The sequence below is a fragment of the Rhinoderma darwinii genome (assembly GCF_050947455.1).
Source record: "Rhinoderma darwinii isolate aRhiDar2 chromosome 5 unlocalized genomic scaffold, aRhiDar2.hap1 SUPER_5_unloc_8, whole genome shotgun sequence".
NCBI classification, from domain to species: Eukaryota; Metazoa; Chordata; class Amphibia; order Anura; family Rhinodermatidae; genus Rhinoderma; species Rhinoderma darwinii.
The window spans coordinates 226,701-244,702 of NW_027461821.1; the positions used below are offsets into that span (position 1 = coordinate 226,701).

The 18,002-nt window shown below is 47.8% G+C and overlaps 12 non-coding genes across 12 annotated transcripts; all 12 read left to right on the forward strand.

The window, feature by feature from the left end:
- Positions 1-335: 335 nt before the first annotated feature.
- Positions 336-526, forward strand: LOC142697271 (U2 spliceosomal RNA). Its single transcript, XR_012865082.1, has one exon. It is a non-coding gene; the product is annotated as a U2 spliceosomal RNA (small nuclear RNA).
- A 1,300-nt stretch (positions 527-1,826) lies between these two features.
- Positions 1,827-2,017, forward strand: LOC142697272 (U2 spliceosomal RNA). Its single transcript, XR_012865083.1, has one exon. It is a non-coding gene; the product is annotated as a U2 spliceosomal RNA (small nuclear RNA).
- Positions 2,018-3,317: 1,300 nt separating this feature from the next.
- On the forward strand, positions 3,318-3,508 carry LOC142697274 (U2 spliceosomal RNA). Its single transcript, XR_012865084.1, has one exon. It is a non-coding gene; the product is annotated as a U2 spliceosomal RNA (small nuclear RNA).
- A 1,288-nt stretch (positions 3,509-4,796) lies between these two features.
- LOC142697275 (U2 spliceosomal RNA) lies at positions 4,797-4,987 on the forward strand. Its single transcript, XR_012865085.1, has one exon. It is a non-coding gene; the product is annotated as a U2 spliceosomal RNA (small nuclear RNA).
- A 1,276-nt stretch (positions 4,988-6,263) lies between these two features.
- On the forward strand, positions 6,264-6,454 carry LOC142697276 (U2 spliceosomal RNA). The gene has a single exon (XR_012865086.1). It is a non-coding gene; the product is annotated as a U2 spliceosomal RNA (small nuclear RNA).
- A 1,284-nt stretch (positions 6,455-7,738) lies between these two features.
- On the forward strand, positions 7,739-7,929 carry LOC142697277 (U2 spliceosomal RNA). Its single transcript, XR_012865087.1, has one exon. It is a non-coding gene; the product is annotated as a U2 spliceosomal RNA (small nuclear RNA).
- Positions 7,930-9,221: 1,292 nt separating this feature from the next.
- Positions 9,222-9,412, forward strand: LOC142697278 (U2 spliceosomal RNA). The gene has a single exon (XR_012865088.1). It is a non-coding gene; the product is annotated as a U2 spliceosomal RNA (small nuclear RNA).
- Positions 9,413-10,696: 1,284 nt separating this feature from the next.
- LOC142697279 (U2 spliceosomal RNA) lies at positions 10,697-10,887 on the forward strand. The gene has a single exon (XR_012865089.1). It is a non-coding gene; the product is annotated as a U2 spliceosomal RNA (small nuclear RNA).
- Positions 10,888-12,179: 1,292 nt separating this feature from the next.
- LOC142697281 (U2 spliceosomal RNA) lies at positions 12,180-12,370 on the forward strand. The gene has a single exon (XR_012865091.1). It is a non-coding gene; the product is annotated as a U2 spliceosomal RNA (small nuclear RNA).
- A 1,304-nt stretch (positions 12,371-13,674) lies between these two features.
- On the forward strand, positions 13,675-13,865 carry LOC142697282 (U2 spliceosomal RNA). Its single transcript, XR_012865092.1, has one exon. It is a non-coding gene; the product is annotated as a U2 spliceosomal RNA (small nuclear RNA).
- Positions 13,866-15,145: 1,280 nt separating this feature from the next.
- On the forward strand, positions 15,146-15,336 carry LOC142697283 (U2 spliceosomal RNA). The gene has a single exon (XR_012865093.1). It is a non-coding gene; the product is annotated as a U2 spliceosomal RNA (small nuclear RNA).
- A 1,288-nt stretch (positions 15,337-16,624) lies between these two features.
- On the forward strand, positions 16,625-16,815 carry LOC142697285 (U2 spliceosomal RNA). The gene has a single exon (XR_012865094.1). It is a non-coding gene; the product is annotated as a U2 spliceosomal RNA (small nuclear RNA).
- The last annotated feature ends 1,187 nt before the right edge of the window (positions 16,816-18,002 follow it).

The window sequence follows — 18,002 nt, forward strand, 5'->3', positions numbered from 1 at the left end:
GATTACAGCTGATACAAGGTGTGAAGGAACAAGGGGTGGCTGTGGGCATGCACTTGCTGCCGCTGCCAGTGTTTATCTGCATGGCAGCAGGGCATTTGGGCATTGCCAGGAAGGCGTTTTTATGTAGATTCCTCCTCTTTCAGCACTGCATTGTGGTGCAAGCAAAAGAAGCAAATCCTGTCTGGCTTCCTCTCCGGCCTTTATTCACCTCCCGTGTAGCTGTGAGTGTGTGAGCCTGCAGGGCCCCATGGAATTGCCTAGAAGTAGGCTGAATCGCTGCAAGGGCTGAACAGCAGTATCGGGCAGGCTCGGGCAACGCGCGGCCCGTTCGGGTTATCGCTTCTCGGCCTTTTGGCTAAGATCAAGTGTAGTATCTGTTCTTATCAGTTTAATATCTGATACGTCCCCTATCTGGGGACCATATATTAAATGGATTTTTAGAACAGGGAGATGGAAATAGAGCTTGCTCTGTCCACTCCACGCATTGACCTGGTATTGCAGTATTTCCAGGACCGGTGCACCCTTTCCTTATGTGTTGACTAAAAGCAGATTCGAAAAGTGTTTTTTGTCTTTGCTATTGTTTCTGTCTTTCTGAAGGGATCTCCCCTTTTAATCCCATTATTTCAACACCTGTTGGACAATGCATGAGTGATAATGAGCTCATTGATTAAATGCAATTAATGAATAGATTGCCACCTCTTGTTGTGTGTCGTCTGTGTTTCTGTGTTTCCGGCATTTCACATTGGAACACCTCATTCACCTTCCTTGTCTTCTCTCCGCCCTCCCTTTTAGGTAAGTTAAAGAGCTGCACCTGAGCCAGCCACTGATTGATTGATTGATTGATTGATTGATTGATTGATTGATTGATTGATTGATTGATTGATTGATGCAGCACAACAGTCAAATAGTGGAGTGGAGTAGGGGAACAGCAAACAGCCAATAAAGCAGCCCGCCCGCTCGCCTGCCCGCCACAATGGACCTACCTGTGTACACTAGATGGATGTGATGGAATGTACTGTCGTCCCTACATTTCAAGAAGAAGTAAGAATTGCAGTTGCAACAAAGCCTTGCTTGCCTACAAAGAGAGCAGCAATTTGGATTTGTTACTATGTTACCTAGAAGAATAACAAACTGTGCAAGGATGGAGGTTGTAGGAGCAAGGAGAAGTTGTCTGTAAAGTTGGTGGATGCCTATTTTCCATTTTGCAGTCCCTTGTCTCCCTCTTGTGGCCTCCTGGAGGCAAATAGCTGTGCAAAAAAAAGACAGCCTGGCGGCCGGCTGTTGCAGTGTTGCCCTCTCAGGCAACACTGAGTGACTGACTGAGCCTCACCGTCTTATATAAAGTTCAGACGGAACTTTGCACGTGTCATAGTGGAGCCCTCAGGATTCCAGAGCCAGCTTTCTGACATCATAATGGGGCCTCAGAGATAAAAGCCTGGGCCCAGGCAGTGTTGGTCAGTGCTGCTCAGCAGGCAGCACTGGACTGGACTGGATTACAGCTGATACAAGGTGTGAAGGAACAAGGGGTGGCTGTGGGCATGCACTTGCTGCCGCTGCCAGTGTTTATCTGCATGGCAGCAGGGCATTTGGGCGTTGCCAGGAAGGCGTTTTTATGTAGATTCCTCCTCTTTCAGCACTGCATTGTGGTGCAAGCAAAAGAAGCAAATCCTGTCTGGCTTCCTCTCCGGCCTTTATTCACCTCCCGTGTAGCTGTGAGTGTGTGAGCCTGCAGGGCCCCATGGAATTGCCTAGAAGTAGGCTGAATCGCTGCAAGGGCTGAACAGCAGTATCGGGCAGGCTCGGGCAACGCGCGGCCCGTTCGGGTTATCGCTTCTCGGCCTTTTGGCTAAGATCAAGTGTAGTATCTGTTCTTATCAGTTTAATATCTGATACGTCCCCTATCTGGGGACCATATATTAAATGGATTTTTAGAACAGGGAGATGGAAATAGAGCTTGCTCTGTCCACTCCACGCATTGACCTGGTATTGCAGTATTTCCAGGACCGGTGCACCCTTTCCTTATGTGTTGACTAAAAGCAGATTCCAAAAGTGTTTTTTGTCTTTGCTATTGTTTCTGTCTTTCTGAAGGGATCTCCCCTTTTAATCCCATTATTTCAACACCTGTCAATGCATGAGTGATAATGAGCTCATTGATTAAATGCAATTAATGAATAGATTGCCACCTCTTGTTGTGTGTCGTCTGTGTTTCTGTGTTTCCGGCATTTCACATTGGAACACCTCATTCACCTTCCTTGTCTTCTCTCCGCCCTCCCTTTTAGGTAAGTTAAAGAGCTGCACCTGAGCCAGCCACTGATTGATTGATTGATTGATTGATTGATTGATTGATTGATTGATTGATTGATTGATTGATTGATTGATGCAGCACAACAGTCAAATAGTGGAGTGGAGTAGGGGAACAGCAAACAGCCAATAAAGCAGCCCGCCCGCTCGCCTGCCCGCCACAATGGACCTACCTGTGTACACTAGATGGATGTGATGGAATGTACTGTCGTCCCTACATTTCAAGAAGAAGTAAGAATTGCAGTTGCAACAAAGCCTTGCTTGCCTACAAAGAGAGCAGCAATTTGGATTTGTTACTATGTTACCTAGAAGAATAACAAACTGTGCAAGGATGGAGGTTGTAGGAGCAAGGAGAAGTTGTCTGTAAAGTTGGTGGATGCCTATTTTCCATTTTGCAGTCCCTTGTCTCCCTCTTGTGGCCTCCTGGAGGCAACTAGCTGTGCAAAAAAAAGACAGCCTGGCGGCCGGCTGTTGCAGTGTTGCCCTCTCAGGCAACACTGAGTGACTGACTGAGCCTCACCGTCTTATATAAAGTTCAGACGGAACTTTGCACGTGTCATAGTGGAGCCCTCAGGATTCCAGAGCCAGCTTTCTGACATCATAATGGGGCCTCAGAGATAAAAGCCTGGGCCCAGGCAGTGTTGGTCAGTGCTGCTCAGCAGGCAGCACTGGACTGGACTGGATTACAGCTGATACAAGGTGTGAAGGAACAAGGGGTGGCTGTGGGCATGCACTTGCTGCCGCTGCCAGTGTTTATCTGCATGGCAGCAGGGCATTTGGGCGTTGCCAGGAAGGCGTTTTTATGTAGATTCCTCCTCTTTCAGCACTGCATTGTGGTGCAAGCAAAAGAAGCAAATCCTGTCTGGCTTCCTCTCCGGCCTTTATTCACCTCCCGTGTAGCTGTGAGTGTGTGAGCCTGCAGGGCCCCATGGAATTGCCTAGAAGTAGGCTGAATCGCTGCAAGGGCTGAACAGCAGTATCGGGCAGGCTCGGGCAACGCGCGGCCCGTTCGGGTTATCGCTTCTCGGCCTTTTGGCTAAGATCAAGTGTAGTATCTGTTCTTATCAGTTTAATATCTGATACGTCCCCTATCTGGGGACCATATATTAAATGGATTTTTAGAACAGGGAGATGGAAATAGAGCTTGCTCTGTCCACTCCACGCATTGACCTGGTATTGCAGTATTTCCAGGACCGGTGCACCCTTTCCTTATGTGTTGACTAAAAGCAGATTCCAAAAGTGTTTTTTGTCTTTGCTATTGTTTCTGTCTTTCTGAAGGGATCTCCCCTTTTAATCCCATTATTTCAACACCTGTTGGACAATGCATGAGTGATAATGAGCTCATTGATTAAATGCAATTAATGAATAGATTGCCACCTCTTGTTGTGTGTCGTCTGTGTTTCTGTGTTTCCGGCATTTCACATTGGAACACCTCATTCACCTTCCTTGTCTTCTCTCCACCCTCCCTTTTAGGTAAGTTAAAGAGCTGCACCTGAGCCAGCCACTGATTGATTGATTGATTGATTGATTGATTGATTGATTGATTGATTGATTGATGCAGCACAACAGTCAAATAGTGGAGTGGAGTAGGGGAACAGCAAACAGCCAATAAAGCAGCCCGCCCGCTCGCCTGCCCGCCACAATGGACCTACCTGTGTACACTAGATGGATGTGATGGAATGTACTGTCGTCCCTACATTTCAAGAAGAAGTAAGAATTGCAGTTGCAACAAAGCCTTGCTTGCCTACAAAGAGAGCAGCAATTTGGATTTGTTACTATGTTACCTAGAAGAATAACAAACTGTGCAAGGATGGAGGTTGTAGGAGCAAGGAGAAGTTGTCTGTAAAGTTGGTGGATGCCTATTTTCCATTTTGCAGTCCCTTGTCTCCCTCTTGTGGCCTCCTGGAGGCAACTAGCTGTGCAAAAAAAAGACAGCCTGGCGGCCGGCTGTTGCAGTGTTGCCCTCTCAGGCAACACTGAGTGACTGACTGAGCCTCACCGTCTTATATAAAGTTCAGACGGAACTTTGCACGTGTCATAGTGGAGCCCTCAGGATTCCAGAGCCAGCTTTCTGACATCATAATGGGGCCTCAGAGATAAAAGCCTGGGCCCAGGCAGTGTTGGTCAGTGCTGCTCAGCAGGCAGCACTGGACTGGACTGGATTACAGCTGATACAAGGTGTGAAGGAACAAGGGGTGGCTGTGGGCATGCACTTGCTGCCGCTGCCAGTGTTTATCTGCATGGCAGCAGGGCATTTGGGCGTTGCCAGGAAGGCGTTTTTATGTAGATTCCTCCTCTTTCAGCACTGCATTGTGGTGCAAGCAAAAGAAGCAAATCCTGTCTGGCTTCCTCTCCGGCCTTTATTCACCTCCCGTGTAGCTGTGAGTGTGTGAGCCTGCAGGGCCCCATGGAATTGCCTAGAAGTAGGCTGAATCGCTGCAAGGGCTGAACAGCAGTATCGGGCAGGCTCGGGCAACGCGCGGCCCGTTCGGGTTATCGCTTCTCGGCCTTTTGGCTAAGATCAAGTGTAGTATCTGTTCTTATCAGTTTAATATCTGATACGTCCCCTATCTGGGGACCATATATTAAATGGATTTTTAGAACAGGGAGATGGAAATAGAGCTTGCTCTGTCCACTCCACGCATTGACCTGGTATTGCAGTATTTCCAGGACCGGTGCACCCTTTCCTTATGTGTTGACTAAAAGCAGATTCCAAAAGTGTTTTTTGTCTTTGCTATTGTTTCTGTCTTTCTGAAGGGATCTCCCCTTTTAATCCCATTATTTCAACACCTGTTGGACAATGCATGAGTGATAATGAGCTCATTGATTAAATGCAATTAATGAATAGATTGCCACCTCTTGTTGTGTGTCGTCTGTGTTTCTGTGTTTCCGGCATTTCACATTGGAACACCTCATTCACCTTCCTTGTCTTCTCTCCGCCCTCCCTTTTAGGTAAGTTAAAGAGCTGCACCTGAGCCAGCCACTGATTGATTGATTGATTGATTGATTGATTGATTGATTGATGCAGCACAACAGTGAAATAGTGGAGTGGAGTAGGGGAACAGCAAACAGCCAATAAAGCAGCCCGCCCGCTCGCCTGCCCGCCACAATGGACCTACCTGTGTACACTAGATGGATGTGATGGAATGTACTGTCGTCCCTACATTTCAAGAAGAAGTAAGAATTGCAGTTGCAACAAAGCCTTGCTTGCCTACAAAGAGAGCAGCAATTTGGATTTGTTACTATGTTACCTAGAAGAATAACAAACTGTGCAAGGATGGAGGTTGTAGGAGCAAGGAGAAGTTGTCTGTAAAGTTGGTGGATGCCTATTTTCCATTTTGCAGTCCCTTGTCTCCCTCTTGTGGCCTCCTGGAGGCAACTAGCTGTGCAAAAAAAAGACAGCCTGGCGGCCGGCTGTTGCAGTGTTGCCCTCTCAGGCAACACTGAGTGACTGACTGAGCCTCACCGTCTTATATAAAGTTCAGACGGAACTTTGCACGTGTCATAGTGGAGCCCTCAGGATTCCAGAGCCAGCTTTCTGACATCATAATGGGGCCTCAGAGATAAAAGCCTGGGCCCAGGCAGTGTTGGTCAGTGCTGCTCAGCAGGCAGCACTGGACTGGACTGGATTACAGCTGATACAAGGTGTGAAGGAACAAGGGGTGGCTGTGGGCATGCACTTGCTGCCGCTGCCAGTGTTTATCTGCATGGCAGCAGGGCATTTGGGCGTTGCCAGGAAGGCGTTTTTATGTAGATTCCTCCTCTTTCAGCACTGCATTGTGGTGCAAGCAAAAGAAGCAAATCCTGTCTGGCTTCCTCTCCGGCCTTTATTCACCTCCCGTGTAGCTGTGAGTGTGTGAGCCTGCAGGGCCCCATGGAATTGCCTAGAAGTAGGCTGAATCGCTGCAAGGGCTGAACAGCAGTATCGGGCAGGCTCGGGCAACGCGCGGCCCGTTCGGGTTATCGCTTCTCGGCCTTTTGGCTAAGATCAAGTGTAGTATCTGTTCTTATCAGTTTAATATCTGATACGTCCCCTATCTGGGGACCATATATTAAATGGATTTTTAGAACAGGGAGATGGAAATAGAGCTTGCTCTGTCCACTCCACGCATTGACCTGGTATTGCAGTATTTCCAGGACCGGTGCACCCTTTCCTTATGTGTTGACTAAAAGCAGATTCCAAAAGTGTTTTTTGTCTTTGCTATTGTTTCTGTCTTTCTGAAGGGATCTCCCCTTTTAATCCCATTATTTCAACACCTGTTGGACAATGCATGAGTGATAATGAGCTCATTGCAATTAATGAATAGATTGCCACCTCTTGTTGTGTGTCGTCTGTGTTTCTGTGTTTCCGGCATTTCACATTGGAACACCTCATTCACCTTCCTTGTCTTCTCTCCGCCCTCCCTTTTAGGTAAGTTAAAGAGCTGCACCTGAGCCAGCCACTGATTGATTGATTGATTGATTGATTGATTGATTGATTGATTGATTGATTGATTGATGCAGCACAACAGTCAAATAGTGGAGTGGAGTAGGGGAACAGCAAACAGCCAATAAAGCAGCCCGCCCGCTCGCCTGCCCGCCACAATGGACCTACCTGTGTACACTAGATGGATGTGATGGAATGTACTGTCGTCCCTACATTTCAAGAAGAAGTAAGAATTGCAGTTGCAACAAAGCCTTGCTTTCCTACAAAGAGAGCAGCAATTTGGATTTGTTACTATGTTACCTAGAAGAATAACAAACTGTGCAAGGATGGAGGTTGTAGGAGCAAGGAGAAGTTGTCTGTAAAGTTGGTGGATGCCTATTTTCCATTTTGCAGTCCCTTGTCTCCCTCTTGTGGCCTCCTGGAGGCAACTAGCTGTGCAAAAAAAAGACAGCCTGGCGGCCGGCTGTTGCAGTGTTGCCCTCTCAGGCAACACTGAGTGACTGACTGAGCCTCACCGTCTTATATAAAGTTCAGACGGAACTTTGCACGTGTCATAGTGGAGCCCTCAGGATTCCAGAGCCAGCTTTCTGACATCATAATGGGGCCTCAGAGATAAAAGCCTGGGCCCAGGCAGTGTTGGTCAGTGCTGCTCAGCAGGCAGCACTGGACTGGACTGGATTACAGCTGATACAAGGTGTGAAGGAACAAGGGGTGGCTGTGGGCATGCACTTGCTGCCGCTGCCAGTGTTTATCTGCATGGCAGCAGGGCATTTGGGCGTTGCCAGGAAGGCGTTTTTATGTAGATTCCTCCTCTTTCAGCACTGCATTGTGGTGCAAGCAAAAGAAGCAAATCCTGTCTGGCTTCCTCTCCGGCCTTTATTCACCTCCCGTGTAGCTGTGAGTGTGTGAGCCTGCAGGGCCCCATGGAATTGCCTAGAAGTAGGCTGAATCGCTGCAAGGGCTGAACAGCAGTATCGGGCAGGCTCGGGCAACGCGCGGCCCGTTCGGGTTATCGCTTCTCGGCCTTTTGGCTAAGATCAAGTGTAGTATCTGTTCTTATCAGTTTAATATCTGATACGTCCCCTATCTGGGGACCATATATTAAATGGATTTTTAGAACAGGGAGATGGAAATAGAGCTTGCTCTGTCCACTCCACGCATTGACCTGGTATTGCAGTATTTCCAGGACCGGTGCACCCTTTCCTTATGTGTTGACTAAAAGCAGATTCCAAAAGTGTTTTTTGTCTTTGCTATTGTTTCTGTCTTTCTGAAGGGATCTCCCCTTTTAATCCCATTATTTCAACACCTGTTGGACAATGCATGAGTGATAATGAGCTCATTGCAATTAATGAATAGATTGCCACCTCTTGTTGTGTGTCGTCTGTGTTTCTGTGTTTCCGGCATTTCACATTGGAACACCTCATTCACCTTCCTTGTCTTCTCTCCGCCCTCCCTTTTAGGTAAGTTAAAGAGCTGCACCTGAGCCAGCCACTGATTGATTGATTGATTGATTGATTGATTGATTGATTGATTGATTGATTGATTGATTGATTGATGCAGCACAACAGTCAAATAGTGGAGTGGAGTAGGGGAACAGCAAACAGCCAATAAAGCAGCCCGCCCGCTCGCCTGCCCGCCACAATGGACCTACCTGTGTACACTAGATGGATGTGATGGAATGTACTGTCGTCCCTACATTTCAAGAAGAAGTAAGAATTGCAGTTGCAACAAAGCCTTGCTTTCCTACAAAGAGAGCAGCAATTTGGATTTGTTACTATGTTACCTAGAAGAATAACAAACTGTGCAAGGATGGAGGTTGTAGGAGCAAGGAGAAGTTGTCTGTAAAGTTGGTGGATGCCTATTTTCCATTTTGCAGTCCCTTGTCTCCCTCTTGTGGCCTCCTGGAGGCAACTAGCTGTGCAAAAAAAAGACAGCCTGGCGGCCGGCTGTTGCAGTGTTGCCCTCTCAGGCAACACTGAGTGACTGACTGAGCCTCACCGTCTTATATAAAGTTCAGACGGAACTTTGCACGTGTCATAGTGGAGCCCTCAGGATTCCAGAGCCAGCTTTCTGACATCATAATGGGGCCTCAGAGATAAAAGCCTGGGCCCAGGCAGTGTTGGTCAGTGCTGCTCAGCAGGCAGCACTGGACTGGACTGGATTACAGCTGATACAAGGTGTGAAGGAACAAGGGGTGGCTGTGGGCATGCACTTGCTGCCGCTGCCAGTGTTTATCTGCATGGCAGCAGGGCATTTGGGCGTTGCCAGGAAGGCGTTTTTATGTAGATTCCTCCTCTTTCAGCACTGCATTGTGGTGCAAGCAAAAGAAGCAAATCCTGTCTGGCTTCCTCTCCGGCCTTTATTCACCTCCCGTGTAGCTGTGAGTGTGTGAGCCTGCAGGGCCCCATGGAATTGCCTAGAAGTAGGCTGAATCGCTGCAAGGGCTGAACAGCAGTATCGGGCAGGCTCGGGCAACGCGCGGCCCGTTCGGGTTATCGCTTCTCGGCCTTTTGGCTAAGATCAAGTGTAGTATCTGTTCTTATCAGTTTAATATCTGATACGTCCCCTATCTGGGGACCATATATTAAATGGATTTTTAGAACAGGGAGATGGAAATAGAGCTTGCTCTGTCCACTCCACGCATTGACCTGGTATTGCAGTATTTCCAGGACCGGTGCACCCTTTCCTTATGTGTTGACTAAAAGCAGATTCCAAAAGTGTTTTTTGTCTTTGCTATTGTTTCTGTCTTTCTGAAGGGATCTCCCCTTTTAATCCCATTATTTCAACACCTGTTGGACAATGCATGAGTGATAATGAGCTCATTGATTAAATGCAATTAATGAATAGATTGCCACCTCTTGTTGTGTGTCGTCTGTGTTTCTGTGTTTCCGGCATTTCACATTGGAACACCTCATTCACCTTCCTTGTCTTCTCTCCGCCCTCCCTTTTAGGTAAGTTAAAGAGCTGCACCTGAGCCAGCCACTGATTGATTGATTGATTGATTGATTGATTGATTGATTGATTGATTGATGCAGCACAACAGTCAAATAGTGGAGTGGAGTAGGGGAACAGCAAACAGCCAATAAAGCAGCCCGCCCGCTCGCCTGCCCGCCACAATGGACCTACCTGTGTACACTAGATGGATGTGATGGAATGTACTGTCGTCCCTACATTTCAAGAAGAAGTAAGAATTGCAGTTGCAACAAAGCCTTGCTTGCCTACAAAGAGAGCAGCAATTTGGATTTGTTACTATGTTACCTAGAAGAATAACAAACTGTGCAAGGATGGAGGTTGTAGGAGCAAGGAGAAGTTGTCTGTAAAGTTGGTGGATGCCTATTTTCCATTTTGCAGTCCCTTGTCTCCCTCTTGTGGCCTCCTGGAGGCAACTAGCTGTGCAAAAAAAAGACAGCCTGGCGGCCGGCTGTTGCAGTGTTGCCCTCTCAGGCAACACTGAGTGACTGACTGAGCCTCACCGTCTTATATAAAGTTCAGACGGAACTTTGCACCTGTCATAGTGGAGCCCTCAGGATTCCAGAGCCAGCTTTCTGACATCATAATGGGGCCTCAGAGATAAAAGCCTGGGCCCAGGCAGTGTTGGTCAGTGCTGCTCAGCAGGCAGCACTGGACTGGACTGGATTACAGCTGATACAAGGTGTGAAGGAACAAGGGGTGGCTGTGGGCATGCACTTGCTGCCGCTGCCAGTGTTTATCTGCATGGCAGCAGGGCATTTGGGCGTTGCCAGGAAGGCGTTTTTATGTAGATTCCTCCTCTTTCAGCACTGCATTGTGGTGCAAGCAAAAGAAGCAAATCCTGTCTGGCTTCCTCTCCGGCCTTTATTCACCTCCCGTGTAGCTGTGAGTGTGTGAGCCTGCAGGGCCCCATGGAATTGCCTAGAAGTAGGCTGAATCGCTGCAAGGGCTGAACAGCAGTATCGGGCAGGCTCGGGCAACGCGCGGCCCGTTCGGGTTATCGCTTCTCGGCCTTTTGGCTAAGATCAAGTGTAGTATCTGTTCTTATCAGTTTAATATCTGATACGTCCCCTATCTGGGGACCATATATTAAATGGATTTTTAGAACAGGGAGATGGAAATAGAGCTTGCTCTGTCCACTCCACGCATTGACCTGGTATTGCAGTATTTCCAGGACCGGTGCACCCTTTCCTTATGTGTTGACTAAAAGCAGATTCCAAAAGTGTTTTTTGTCTTTGCTATTGTTTCTGTCTTTCTGAAGGGATCTCCCCTTTTAATCCCATTATTTCAACACCTGTTGGACAATGCATGAGTGATAATGAGCTCATTGATTAAATGCAATTAATGAATAGATTGCCACCTCTTGTTGTGTGTCGTCTGTGTTTCTGTGTTTCCGGCATTTCACATTGGAACACCTCATTCACCTTCCTTGTCTTCTCTCCGCCCTCCCTTTTAGGTAAGTTAAAGAGCTGCACCTGAGCCAGCCACTGATTGATTGATTGATTGATTGATTGATTGATTGATTGATTGATTGATTGATTGATGCAGCACAACAGTCAAATAGTGGAGTGGAGTAGGGGAACAGCAAACAGCCAATAAAGCAGCCCGCCCGCTCGCCTGCCCGCCACAATGGACCTACCTGTGTACACTAGATGGATGTGATGGAATGTACTGTCGTCCCTACATTTCAAGAAGAAGTAAGAATTGCAGTTGCAACAAAGCCTTGCTTGCCTACAAAGAGAGCAGCAATTTGGATTTGTTACTATGTTACCTAGAAGAATAACAAACTGTGCAAGGATGGAGGTTGTAGGAGCAAGGAGAAGTTGTCTGTAAAGTTGGTGGATGCCTATTTTCCATTTTGCAGTCCCTTGTCTCCCTCTTGTGGCCTCCTGGAGGCAACTAGCTGTGCAAAAAAAAGACAGCCTGGCGGCCGGCTGTTGCAGTGTTGCCCTCTCAGGCAACACTGAGTGACTGACTGAGCCTCACCGTCTTATATAAAGTTCAGACGGAACTTTGCACGTGTCATAGTGGAGCCCTCAGGATTCCAGAGCCAGCTTTCTGACATCATAATGGGGCCTCAGAGATAAAAGCCTGGGCCCAGGCAGTGTTGGTCAGTGCTGCTCAGCAGGCAGCACTGGACTGGACTGGATTACAGCTGATACAAGGTGTGAAGGAACAAGGGGTGGCTGTGGGCATGCACTTGCTGCCGCTGCCAGTGTTTATCTGCATGGCAGCAGGGCATTTGGGCGTTGCCAGGAAGGCGTTTTTATGTAGATTCCTCCTCTTTCAGCACTGCATTGTGGTGCAAGCAAAAGAAGCAAATCCTGTCTGGCTTCCTCTCCGGCCTTTATTCACCTCCCGTGTAGCTGTGAGTGTGTGAGCCTGCAGGGCCCCATGGAATTGCCTAGAAGTAGGCTGAATCGCTGCAAGGGCTGAACAGCAGTATCGGGCAGGCTCGGGCAACGCGCGGCCCGTTCGGGTTATCGCTTCTCGGCCTTTTGGCTAAGATCAAGTGTAGTATCTGTTCTTATCAGTTTAATATCTGATACGTCCCCTATCTGGGGACCATATATTAAATGGATTTTTAGAACAGGGAGATGGAAATAGAGCTTGCTCTGTCCACTCCACGCATTGACCTGGTATTGCAGTATTTCCAGGACCGGTGCACCCTTTCCTTATGTGTTGACTAAAAGCAGATTCCAAAAGTGTTTTTTGTCTTTGCTATTGTTTCTGTCTTTCTGAAGGGATCTCCCCTTTTAATCCCATTATTTCAACACCTGTTGGACAATGCATGAGTGATAATGAGCTCATTGATTAAATGCAATTAATGAATAGATTGCCACCTCTTGTTGTGTGTCGTCTGTGTTTCTGTGTTTCCGGCATTTCACATTGGAACACCTCATTCACCTTCCTTGTCTTCTCTCCGCCCTCCCTTTTAGGTAAGTTAAAGAGCTGCACCTGAGCCAGCCACTGATTGATTGATTGATTGATTGATTGATTGATTGATTGATTGATTGATTGATTGATTGATTGATTGATGCAGCACAACAGTCAAATAGTGGAGTGGAGTAGGGGAACAGCAAACAGCCAATAAAGCAGCCCGCCCGCTCGCCTGCCCGCCACAATGGACCTACCTGTGTACACTAGATGGATGTGATGGAATGTACTGTCGTCCCTACATTTCAAGAAGAAGTAAGAATTGCAGTTGCAACAAAGCCTTGCTTGCCTACAAAGAGAGCAGCAATTTGGATTTGTTACTATGTTACCTAGAAGAATAACAAACTGTGCAAGGATGGAGGTTGTAGGAGCAAGGAGAAGTTGTCTGTAAAGTTGGTGGATGCCTATTTTCCATTTTGCAGTCCCTTGTCTCCCTCTTGTGGCCTCCTGGAGGCAACTAGCTGTGCAAAAAAAAGACAGCCTGGCGGCCGGCTGTTGCAGTGTTGCCCTCTCAGGCAACACTGAGTGACTGACTGAGCCTCACCGTCTTATATAAAGTTCAGACGGAACTTTGCACGTGTCATAGTGGAGCCCTCAGGATTCCAGAGCCAGCTTTCTGACATCATAATGGGGCCTCAGAGATAAAAGCCTGGGCCCAGGCAGTGTTGGTCAGTGCTGCTCAGCAGGCAGCACTGGACTGGACTGGATTACAGCTGATACAAGGTGTGAAGGAACAAGGGGTGGCTGTGGGCATGCACTTGCTGCCGCTGCCAGTGTTTATCTGCATGGCAGCAGGGCATTTGGGCGTTGCCAGGAAGGCGTTTTTATGTAGATTCCTCCTCTTTCAGCACTGCATTGTGGTGCAAGCAAAAGAAGCAAATCCTGTCTGGCTTCCTCTCCGGCCTTTATTCACCTCCCGTGTAGCTGTGAGTGTGTGAGCCTGCAGGGCCCCATGGAATTGCCTAGAAGTAGGCTGAATCGCTGCAAGGGCTGAACAGCAGTATCGGGCAGGCTCGGGCAACGCGCGGCCCGTTCGGGTTATCGCTTCTCGGCCTTTTGGCTAAGATCAAGTGTAGTATCTGTTCTTATCAGTTTAATATCTGATACGTCCCCTATCTGGGGACCATATATTAAATGGATTTTTAGAACAGGGAGATGGAAATAGAGCTTGCTCTGTCCACTCCACGCATTGACCTGGTATTGCAGTATTTCCAGGACCGGTGCACCCTTTCCTTATGTGTTGACTAAAAGCAGATTCCAAAAGTGTTTTTTGTCTTTGCTATTGTTTCTGTCTTTCTGAAGGGATCTCCCCTTTTAATCCCATTATTTCAACACCTGTTGGACAATGCATGAGTGATAATGAGCTCATTGATTAAATGCAATTAATGAATAGATTGCCACCTCTTGTTGTGTGTCGTCTGTGTTTCTGTGTTTCCGGCATTTCACATTGGAACACCTCATTCACCTTCCTTGTCTTCTCTCCGCCCTCCCTTTTAGGTAAGTTAAAGAGCTGCACCTGAGCCAGCCACTGATTGATTGATTGATTGATTGATTGATTGATTGATTGATTGATGCAGCACAACAGTCAAATAGTGGAGTGGAGTAGGGGAACAGCAAACAGCCAATAAAGCAGCCCGCCCGCTCGCCTGCCCGCCACAATGGACCTACCTGTGTACACTAGATGGATGTGATGGAATGTACTGTCGTCCCTACATTTCAAGAAGAAGTAAGAATTGCAGTTGCAACAAAGCCTTGCTTGCCTACAAAGAGAGCAGCAATTTGGATTTGTTACTATGTTACCTAGAAGAATAACAAACTGTGCAAGGATGGAGGTTGTAGGAGCAAGGAGAAGTTGTCTGTAAAGTTGGTGGATGCCTATTTTCCATTTTGCAGTCCCTTGTCTCCCTCTTGTGGCCTCCTGGAGGCAACTAGCTGTGCAAAAAAAAGACAGCCTGGCGGCCGGCTGTTGCAGTGTTGCCCTCTCAGGCAACACTGAGTGACTGACTGAGCCTCACCGTCTTATATAAAGTTCAGACGGAACTTTGCACGTGTCATAGTGGAGCCCTCAGGATTCCAGAGCCAGCTTTCTGACATCATAATGGGGCCTCAGAGATAAAAGCCTGGGCCCAGGCAGTGTTGGTCAGTGCTGCTCAGCAGGCAGCACTGGACTGGACTGGATTACAGCTGATACAAGGTGTGAAGGAACAAGGGGTGGCTGTGGGCATGCACTTGCTGCCGCTGCCAGTGTTTATCTGCATGGCAGCAGGGCATTTGGGCGTTGCCAGGAAGGCGTTTTTATGTAGATTCCTCCTCTTTCAGCACTGCATTGTGGTGCAAGCAAAAGAAGCAAATCCTGTCTGGCTTCCTCTCCGGCCTTTATTCACCTCCCGTGTAGCTGTGAGTGTGTGAGCCTGCAGGGCCCCATGGAATTGCCTAGAAGTAGGCTGAATCGCTGCAAGGGCTGAACAGCAGTATCGGGCAGGCTCGGGCAACGCGCGGCCCGTTCGGGTTATCGCTTCTCGGCCTTTTGGCTAAGATCAAGTGTAGTATCTGTTCTTATCAGTTTAATATCTGATACGTCCCCTATCTGGGGACCATATATTAAATGGATTTTTAGAACAGGGAGATGGAAATAGAGCTTGCTCTGTCCACTCCACGCATTGACCTGGTATTGCAGTATTTCCAGGACCGGTGCACCCTTTCCTTATGTGTTGACTAAAAGCAGATTCCAAAAGTGTTTTTTGTCTTTGCTATTGTTTCTGTCTTTCTGAAGGGATCTCCCCTTTTAATCCCATTATTTCAACACCTGTTGGACAATGCATGAGTGATAATGAGCTCATTGATTAAATGCAATTAATGAATAGATTGCCACCTCTTGTTGTGTGTCGTCTGTGTTTCTGTGTTTCCGGCATTTCACATTGGAACACCTCATTCACCTTCCTTGTCTTCTCTCCGCCCTCCCTTTTAGGTAAGTTAAAGAGCTGCACCTGAGCCAGCCACTGATTGATTGATTGATTGATTGATTGATTGATTGATTGATTGATTGATTGATGCAGCACAACAGTCAAATAGTGGAGTGGAGTAGGGGAACAGCAAACAGCCAATAAAGCAGCCCGCCCGCTCGCCTGCCCGCCACAATGGACCTACCTGTGTACACTAGATGGATGTGATGGAATGTACTGTCGTCCCTACATTTCAAGAAGAAGTAAGAATTGCAGTTGCAACAAAGCCTTGCTTGCCTACAAAGAGAGCAGCAATTTGGATTTGTTACTATGTTACCTAGAAGAATAACAAACTGTGCAAGGATGGAGGTTGTAGGAGCAAGGAGAAGTTGTCTGTAAAGTTGGTGGATGCCTATTTTCCATTTTGCAGTCCCTTGTCTCCCTCTTGTGGCCTCCTGGAGGCAACTAGCTGTGCAAAAAAAAGACAGCCTGGCGGCCGGCTGTTGCAGTGTTGCCCTCTCAGGCAACACTGAGTGACTGACTGAGCCTCACCGTCTTATATAAAGTTCAGACGGAACTTTGCACGTGTCATAGTGGAGCCCTCAGGATTCCAGAGCCAGCTTTCTGACATCATAATGGGGCCTCAGAGATAAAAGCCTGGGCCCAGGCAGTGTTGGTCAGTGCTGCTCAGCAGGCAGCACTGGACTGGACTGGATTACAGCTGATACAAGGTGTGAAGGAACAAGGGGTGGCTGTGGGCATGCACTTGCTGCCGCTGCCAGTGTTTATCTGCATGGCAGCAGGGCATTTGGGCGTTGCCAGGAAGGCGTTTTTATGTAGATTCCTCCTCTTTCAGCACTGCATTGTGGTGCAAGCAAAAGAAGCAAATCCTGTCTGGCTTCCTCTCCGGCCTTTATTCACCTCCCGTGTAGCTGTGAGTGTGTGAGCCTGCAGGGCCCCATGGAATTGCCTAGAAGTAGGCTGAATCGCTGCAAGGGCTGAACAGCAGTATCGGGCAGGCTCGGGCAACGCGCGGCCCGTTCGGGTTATCGCTTCTCGGCCTTTTGGCTAAGATCAAGTGTAGTATCTGTTCTTATCAGTTTAATATCTGATACGTCCCCTATCTGGGGACCATATATTAAATGGATTTTTAGAACAGGGAGATGGAAATAGAGCTTGCTCTGTCCACTCCACGCATTGACCTGGTATTGCAGTATTTCCAGGACCGGTGCACCCTTTCCTTATGTGTTGACTAAAAGCAGATTCCAAAAGTGTTTTTTGTCTTTGCTATTGTTTCTGTCTTTCTGAAGGGATCTCCCCTTTTAATCCCATTATTTCAACACCTGTTGGACAATGCATGAGTGATAATGAGCTCATTGATTAAATGCAATTAATGAATAGATTGCCACCTCTTGTTGTGTGTCGTCTGTGTTTCTGTGTTTCCGGCATTTCACATTGGAACACCTCATTCACCTTCCTTGTCTTCTCTCCGCCCTCCCTTTTAGGTAAGTTAAAGAGCTGCACCTGAGCCAGCCACTGATTGATTGATTGATTGATTGATTGATTGATTGATTGATTGATTGATTGATTGATTGATGCAGCACAACAGTCAAATAGTGGAGTGGAGTAGGGGAACAGCAAACAGCCAATAAAGCAGCCCGCCCGCTCGCCTGCCCGCCACAATGGACCTACCTGTGTACACTAGATGGATGTGATGGAATGTACTGTCGTCCCTACATTTCAAGAAGAAGTAAGAATTGCAGTTGCAACAAAGCCTTGCTTGCCTACAAAGAGAGCAGCAATTTGGATTTGTTACTATGTTACCTAGAAGAATAACAAACTGTGCAAGGATGGAGGTTGTAGGAGCAAGGAGAAGTTGTCTGTAAAGTTGGTGGATGCCTATTTTCCATTTTGCAGTCCCTTGTCTCCCTCTTGTGGCCTCCTGGAGGCAACTAGCTGTGCAAAAAAAAGACAGCCTGGCGGCCGGCTGTTGCAGTGTTGCCCTCTCAGGCAACACTGAGTGACTGACTGAGCCTCACCGTCTTATATAAAGTTCAGACGGAACTTTGCACGTGTCATAGTGGAGCCCTCAGGATTCCAGAGCCAGCTTTCTGACATCATAATGGGGCCTCAGAGATAAAAGCCTGGGCCCAGGCAGTGTTGGTCAGTGCTGCTCAGCAGGCAGCACTGGACTGGACTGGATTACAGCTGATACAAGGTGTGAAGGAACAAGGGGTGGCTGTGGGCATGCACTTGCTGCCGCTGCCAGTGTTTATCTGCATGGCAGCAGGGCATTTGGGCGTTGCCAGGAAGGCGTTTTTATGTAGATTCCTCCTCTTTCAGCACTGCATTGTGGTGCAAGCAAAAGAAGCAAATCCTGTCTGGCTTCCTCTCCGGCCTTTATTCACCTCCCGTGTAGCTGTGAG